This window comes from Kryptolebias marmoratus, linkage group LG2, assembly GCF_001649575.2.
Source record: "Kryptolebias marmoratus isolate JLee-2015 linkage group LG2, ASM164957v2, whole genome shotgun sequence".
Classification (NCBI taxonomy): Eukaryota; Metazoa; Chordata; class Actinopteri; order Cyprinodontiformes; family Rivulidae; genus Kryptolebias; species Kryptolebias marmoratus.
The window spans coordinates 29,460,225-29,468,443 of record NC_051431.1 but is presented as its reverse complement, the minus strand read 5'-3'; the positions used below and the strand labels follow the sequence as shown (position 1 = coordinate 29,468,443).

Genomic DNA, 8,219 nt, shown 5'->3' with positions numbered 1-8,219 from the left:
GTGGAGCATGTTGTTACTGGACATTGCCTGAGCCTGTGTAACCATACAGCTGCAAAATCCAGTCTCACATCTGGCAGCATCAGTTAACTACTGGGATCACAGTGACGTCACCCTTTCTAAGGTCACAGCTGCTGTCACCAAGAGGTGTCTACCTCACAACCATCAATCTCTGTCCACCTGCAGAAGGGAAATGTGCATGTGTGTCCGTGTGTATGTGGTGGTTGGGTTTGAATGGATTGGTATGCTGTGATGATAGTTTTATGACACTTAATCAAAAATGAAGACACACTAATGAGATGCTGAGACAGACTTTTCTGTTCCACGTCCTTCTAAAGTTTAAAGAAAGATCATATATATATATAGTTTAAAGATTCAGAGACTCACTGATAAACAGAGAGATTTGTTTCATAAGGCAACTCATCTGTAGGAATTGGTTATCTACACAAACTGATAAAAATTCTGAAAATTTGTGCTATTCATACTTTAGCACAAAAGCAAATGATCACATTTTCCAGATTGTTTTATTCATGATCCTAACAACAATCATACTATTCTGCTCTCCTTGTGTGTGTCCAAGACAATTTAGCAGTAAGCCTAACTCCAGTCGAATGAATATGTGAGTCAGGATGTAGCTTCCTTAGCTCCAATTTATTTCGATGAACCACGTACGCCTTTAACATGGAGTAAAACTGTAAGATAGAAACAGTCACTTTTAGCTTAGCGTCATCAAAAGAGAATTAAACACAGAAAATCTAGAAAATCATGCTTGCTTTAAAGTGAACCATCGGTGTCAGCTATCGTAATTAAATCTTACATTTACTATAGACAATCTCCACATATACACCTTAAATGAATTTCTACTCCTGAATATTAAATCAAAACTTACAGACAGTGATGTCGATGGCGTAAACAGAAAGCAGATTGCAGTGAATGAACTTCCTCACATGTAGCTGACTGAAAACTAACAAAGATGGCTGACTTCAGCAGTTAAACATTTACTTGATATCACTGACCCGTTTGCACTGATCTTGTGCAAAAAAGCCTTTGAGACAACAAGGGTTGGATTTGAAGTTGTGCTACATTCCTCAAGTATACACCTGTAACAAAGTATTTTAATCAAATATAGAAGTGTAACTGCAGTCAGTGCGTGCTACACAAGATTTATCATTATGGGTCTCAAAGTTTGCACAGACACATTTAAAAGCTTTTTTGACTATTTTTTTTTCTGGGTTGCAAACAAAAAGGTTGGTGCAGCAGTGTTTTCTTTTTTGTGTGTTTGTTTTTTCTTTTGTTTGAATACTTTGAGTGTATATTATGTACATAAAATCCCACATAATTATATTGAATTGTAGTTTGTTATTACATTGAGACAAATGTGCCTCCAGTTGCACTTCTTCCATAAACATGTCTACAACTAAAGTAGTCCAATTTACATTTCAAATTGATACATTTTATTGGTCACAAACAAACACAGAACTATGCATCAAAAGGCACCTGATTAATAGTCCAAATAAGCTGACATAAACCATGTTCGTCTTAAGAGTGAGACCGGAAACCAGACATGGAGACAGAGTAAAAGGACAGTGGTTTTATTTACAGGTTTTAGCGAAATGTGCAAGGTGACAGGAGGCCAGGCAGATCTGAAACAGCAGGAAGGGAGCAAGGTGAGTCTCAGGAACAAATTCAGGTTCTTGTGACATTTGCGTTGTTAATTGTTCTGACATAAACCAGGATTGTCATAAAGAACGGAACCAGAAAGCAGGTACGGAGGCAGGATGCAAGGTAAGTGAATTTTTTTACAATATTTACAGGCGTTCAGGAGTTTGACCAGGAGAATCTGAAAGATGGAGGGAAGGGAGCCAGGTGAGTCTCAGGTACCGACAGTATTCTTTCACAAGATGGATTGTTCATTGGTAACTCTTTCTTTCTTTCTTACACGTGGAGAGGAGAGGAGAGGCTTGGAGATGATGTTGTCCCGCTGTGACTCCTTCCAGGACATAAGTCCAATACTAATCACTTCTGTCAGCCTGCCCCAGGGCAGCTGTGGCTACAATGTAGCTTACCACCATCAGTGTGTGAATGTGTGGATGAATGGGTGAATGATTGTAGTGTAAAGCGCTTTGGAGTCCTTGGACTAGACAAAGCGCTATATAAGTGCAAGCCATTTACCATTTTACTTGGCGACAGGTAAGTCCTCAGGTAGGTGAACCGCAGGATCCAGACAGGTTAGTATTTACACAAGTTCAGCCATGTGATTCCTGAAGCACACAGGTAGCAAAAAACAAAACAAAGATCTTAGCAAAGCACGAAAATTACAATCCTTCAGTACTTAGGCTTGAGTATTTACCTATCTTTCTTCTTTCTCATCTTTGTGTCCATTACAATTGAAATAAACCCAAAGCAATTTCTAAAAAAGTTTTATATACCAAGGGGAACATCATGGTGAAAGCCATAATGTTTTGCTTGCAGTTGGGCCTTACCCTGACATTCAGATGGCAATTCTGAGTGCCACACAGCTGGACAGGACACGTTAAAAAAAAAAAAGCACTCTTTTGCTTCGTAGCGCCACTGTCTCTCCTCCTGACTGAGTCTAACTTGGCCTACTTGCATAGCCTCTGGTTCTGTTGTGGTTGCACTGGGTTCATTGCCTTGATCACTGAATCGCGGGTGTGTACTGGGAGAAGGGGTAGAAGTGTACCTCTATTCTTTCTCGCGTTGCCTCTCCCGCAGATGGTTGTTGAGACTGATTGTCAGCGAGATCAGGTCCTCCAGAGATCGTGGCTCATACCTCCCGGCCAACTGGTCCTTGAGAGGTTCCTGCAGGGCGTTAATAAAAGCTCCTTTCAGTGCCTGTACATTCCATCCGGAGGAGGCTGCGAGGGTCCGGAAATCGATGGCAAACTGAGCCACCGATCTCTGTCCCTGTTTTAACGCCTATAATTTCCTGGTTACCTCAGATTTATTAAACTTGTAACCAAAAGTCTGTTTGAAATCTTCGATAAACTGATTTAATGGTGTTTGTCTGATAGCCCAAAAATTATATAATCAATAATCCGTTTATATACGAAATCTTGGAAGCTTCATCAAAAAACGCTTGTGGGGCATGGTAAAAAACCAGCGAACATTGCAGGAGGAAACCGGCACACTACTGATTTCCACCGAAAAATGTTCGGGCGTGGGAGACGGAACTTCCCGGAAGTGAGCGTGAGCCACCGAAGGTTGTGGCGCTCCGACGTCAGCAGATACAGAAGTTGAAGCTGCTGGCATGGATTGTCCTAGCGAAGGTAGCTTTTGGTGGATTTCCTGAATTAAGGCTGCAATTTGATCCAGTCTGCTGGCACCTGAACGTTGATGCCCGAATAAAACATTTGGCATGGATTTATGCCGATTGAGTTGAGAAGCCGCTTTGGTGAGTTCTGGCTGATTATTGGGTTCTGCCATCTTTGCGGAGAACCTTTTGCCCACATACACTATCTGTAGTTTCAGCCTGCATTTCACAGAGGAGACAGGAAGATAGTTACCCAAACAAAAATGCCCTTTAGCCTGACGGTTCTTATTCCAGCCCACTCTAGACATTTTTAGGCTGGAGCATACTGACTTAAACCAGGTTTGTCTTATGAGTGAGACCGGAAACCAGAGAGTAAAAGGTAAGTGGTTTTATTTACAGGTTTTAGCAAAATGTGCAAGGTGACAGGAGGCCAGGCAGATCTGAAATGGCAGGAAGGGAGCAAGGCGAGTCTCGGGTACAAATTCAGGTTCTTGTGACATTAGCGTTGTTAATTGTTTTTTGTGTTTCTTTCTTACAGGTGAGGTGAGTATTGCGGCGTGGAGACAGTGAGGTCCAAGAAGAGGGTTCCAGAAACGGGTCCAGGTATCCGGTAACAGGTAATTCCAAAACAGGTAAGTTCATCCGTAGATCCAGACAGGCAGGTATTTACAAAGTTCAGAAACAGCCGTTCCTGAAGCAGAGAGAATGAGGACAAGAATACAAAGGTTAGCGTAGCAAAACTCTTCTTTACAAAAACACAGCGGTCTGAGGCTGAGTCTCTAACCCATGAGGCTCAATGCTCCAGCAAAGATCTGAGTCCCACTGCAGGCTTAAATGCTGGCTGGGCTCATCAGAGGAATAGACGGCAGCTGTGGAGGAAGAGTCACAGGATCCGCCCACAGGGCGGGGACAAAACTCTGAATCCCCACATTAGCCAATTGCATTTAAAGGAAGGAGGCAATCTCTGATGACCACACTCCAGTCTGGTAGGTGGCGGTAAATGCACCTTAAGTTGGATGCCAGCCGCCAATAAGAATCAAAAGAAGAAGAAGAAGAAGGAAGGAGGCAAACATATAGTTTTGCTCCTCCACTTTTTGACTTTAAAAACATCTTAACGCTTGTGACATTTAAATTGTCTTGTTTTACAAGTATATTAAATAATTCACAGGAAGCAGAAGTAAAAATATTAAAAATAACACTTTTAATTTGAAGGTGGACGGAAATCAGGTAAGTTTGTATCTGGGAGAGGGAACAGAAGATGGGTTAGAATATTCCAGGTAAGGGAGCATTATTGTTACTGTCAAAAGTGGACATGAGACTCGTTCTTCTGAGACTTTCTTACAAATGTCAGGAGAGGTCAGGATTTAAGAGAACCGGAGGTTGTCTGAGGGAGTTCCAGAGCTCCAGGAGGTAAGAGGTGATTTCCCAGATGAGTTTAGAGAGCGGACAGGCAGGTGAGTAACAGGTTGCGTTGACTTCTCCTTGTTTTCTCAGGAGGAATGTTTGACAGCGGAAAACTAAGGAGATTGAAACTGTGGTTTCCAACAAGGCGTTCTAGGAACACATGAAGGATTTGGGTGACTCTTAATGATCTGGTGATTAATGGTGGTTCAATTCAGCTTTACGTATGATAAAGTGTAATCAGCTGTCATTAATGATAGCTGCACCAGGTGCTGTCAGAACCAAGTGTTTTTATGTGTCATGATTAGCATAAAGTTTCTGCTACTGCACGAATGCCAATGTCTCCTGGATTTTAATGTAAAAAGTCTTGGTGTTTTTGATCATCATGAACAAATAAACCCCAGCACCACCTAGGAACCGACCTCTAATGCTCATACTGAAATGCAATGGTTCGTTGAAAACACAGAGCAGAAAAGCAGGAATCCTGACAGAAATGTAGGTAGTTACCAAATCAAGTTTCATCTTTTTCTACTTTCACTGTGCAAAAACTGTTAAATTAGAAAATCCACCTTATCCTTTTGATTGGGTCAGTTCAAGAGTCTTAACTTCATTTTTTTTTACCAAGAAAAATCTGAAAAAGGTGGTGTGCATTTGTATTCACCCCCTTTACTGTGATACCCCAATCTGAAACACAGAGTAACCAACTGCCATCAGAAGTCGCCTAATTCATGAATAAAGGCATTCCTGTTTAATTTCTTCTTAGTATAAACCCAGCTGTTCTGTGAAGGACTCAGAAGTTTGTTACAGAACATTATCTATGAAACAGCATCATGTGTAGCATTCTGTGAATTTGCTTCCTGTTTTGTTCATCATGGTTCCTGGTTGGCTGACTCCTTAATCATCTCCAGCTGCAACTGATCAGGACTTCAGCATGCTGGGTACTTAAGACTGCGATGAAGATCGGATCATCTCTGGAGCATTGCTCAACCTGGGGTAAAAGCGTTCCTGTTCCCTGCAAACCTGAAAACCTGCACGCTACACGTGGAATACGTTTTTTATGATCCGCTTTTTTATGATCTGAGCACTGCCTGTCTGCCTCCACCTGGTAACCAAACCCTCTCCACCAACAAACGCTTCCTGGAAATACTCTTCATTGGATCCGCACGTCGATGCGTCAGCTACCTACCAGTAAATAATCACCGTTGGATTCTCACGCTGGCGCAGCCTGTAAATACTCACCGTCGATCCAACTTCACCTGTAAATACTCACCATTGGTTTCCTCTGCCCCCTCTCGTCTCCACTCCCCTGTAAGAAAGCAATGAACACTACATCTGCTGAATCTCGCCCTTCTGAGGTTAATCATATACTTACCTGTTGCCCTCTTTTCCAGATCCACTACCGTTTACCCACCTGGCACTGTAAACAAACTCACTTACCTTACTCCCATCTCTTGTGTCTGTCTGTCACCCGGCTGCTCGCTCTTGACTGAGTTTAATAAAAACCTGACATCATGAAGTCCAAGGAACAGACCAGACAATTTTATGTTGTATATGTTTTATTTGGTTATCTTTAAAAACCCAGCCAGGACTGGAGTTGCAAATCAACAAACTTCTACTTCTATTTTTTCTTTGTGTAGAACATCATATGTACTTTAAGTCCACTATGCCTAACTACATTGTCCCTGGTAAGTAAATAAATAATGTCAAAGGTGTCTGTGGCAAATTATTTACTGTATATGAATCTGACACTTCTCACCAAAATGAGTGTTGCTCATTTATTTTTACAAATGCTCTGTTTTCACCTCCTACTTTTTTATCCCAGATATCATGTGTCTCTGTTTACCATGTGTGCTTCTTGTGGCTGATTTTGAGCTAGAAAGTGTGTGTGAATGAAAAGCAAAAAAAGGAGAAAGAGAAAGCTCCAGAGAGGCTGGACCCACCACATTTGTTAGTGAGCGCACAGCATGTCAGCCAATAATAACAGCTGAAAGTCCTCGACAGGTTTAATGTGCAATCAGACGCTATCACCCAACCACCACACCCAGTTCCAGAACTGCCTAAAAATCCCCTTCCCTCCTTCCCCATTCTCATTCATGTTGCTCACATTTTAAAGTGCAGATAAAAGTAGTGCTGGAGAGATGGACATGCTCATGTATCCTGACAGGTTTAGGTTCTCCAAATATAGATGCACATCACATTTGGATGTTTTTCTTTGGTGAAGTCACAGGCATCATTAAAATGTTGTTTCCAATGTATCTGAGGCAGAGCACAGTTCCAGATGTTTTCCATTAACATCTGTGCTTGCCAGCACTTCCAGTGGACAGAAACACTGGTGTTGAAGACCCACATAGTTGTATCCACTCATAAGAGTTGGAGGATTTTTTAGTTGCTTCACAATAATTTCTCAGCAGGACCTTTTGCACTGTATTACATAACAAAACAAAATACCTGCATGTCTAAATAAATTAAAGTTAAAATGTGATCAGTGTGACATATAGGCATCAGTGTAGCTTCAGGCTTACTTTTACTAAACTTAACATATACAACTGCAGTTATGTAATGCTCATATTCATCAATATGTCATGAGCATTCTGAAAATAGACGGTCTTGTGATACCTAAAGGTGACAGCAAAAGCCCCTTTCCTAGCTTTAAACGTTTTCAGTGCCATTGTAAGAAATTTCTCTGCTCTTTGCTTGACGTATTGACCAGAATTGATGTTGACAATCAAGTCAAACAGAAGAGGAATGTTAATCTCCTGGAAGAAATACTACAATGACCAATCAGATAATCGGATTAATAGGGGGCAGAGAAAACCTGTCCTTCTTTAGTCCCTCAGTCAGAGCATGAACAAAAATGCATGAGTGTTTGCAGACACTATCACCACAATCTTGCCTTACCTATATTTTACCCCCTGACTTGTTGTGCAGTACATACTGAGCAAAGCATTAAATACAGCTACAGTATGGCCCAAAGCAAGAATCCTTCTTGTAAGCTTGTAAGTTTTCCTTGTTAATATTGTTTAAAAATAACAAACCACCAAGTGGAATGTGCACTTGAGCTATGGCATGCATGTGTTGAAACTGGGCCGTGGCCCACTTTGAATGCTAACATCTACCAAATGCACTGTGACACACTGAAAGATGACATCATGAATACATAAAGCATTTTGTGCTGGAGCTCCATTTGAGGGAAAGTCCCTCAGTTTTTGGTGAGGCATAAGCAGTGATCATAACATTGCATAAGACAAGTCTCTGACCCTCACTTCCTCCAGAGAGGCTGGCCAGTCTTACAGACATGTTCCCACTGATATCTGGATCTTTGCGTGTGCAAGTGTTCATGCATATGGAAACATGAACACTTGTGTGTCTGTGTGTGTTTGTATGTGTGTGAAAGCCTCAGTGCATGTTTTTGTGTATGTTCCCACCGAGTGGTTCCAGAGTCTGCAACAGGTGCAGCTGATTAACTAATCCCCCTCTCTCATAGAGGATTTTTTTTTTCAAGAGAGAAGATTCTGTCCACTCCTCTTCCTTTGGAATTTTTGCCTTTTGT

General features: G+C 41.5%; 1 long non-coding RNA gene across 1 annotated transcript; it reads right to left on the bottom strand.

The window, feature by feature from the left end:
* Positions 1-1,821: 1,821 nt before the first annotated feature.
* Positions 1,822-4,053, bottom strand: LOC112451390. The gene is made up of 3 exons (XR_003040210.2): positions 3,805-4,053; positions 2,699-2,817; positions 1,822-2,258 (listed from the first exon to the last, which is right to left on the bottom strand). It is a non-coding gene; the product is annotated as an uncharacterized LOC112451390 (long non-coding RNA).
* Between the last annotated feature and the right edge of the window lie 4,166 nt (positions 4,054-8,219).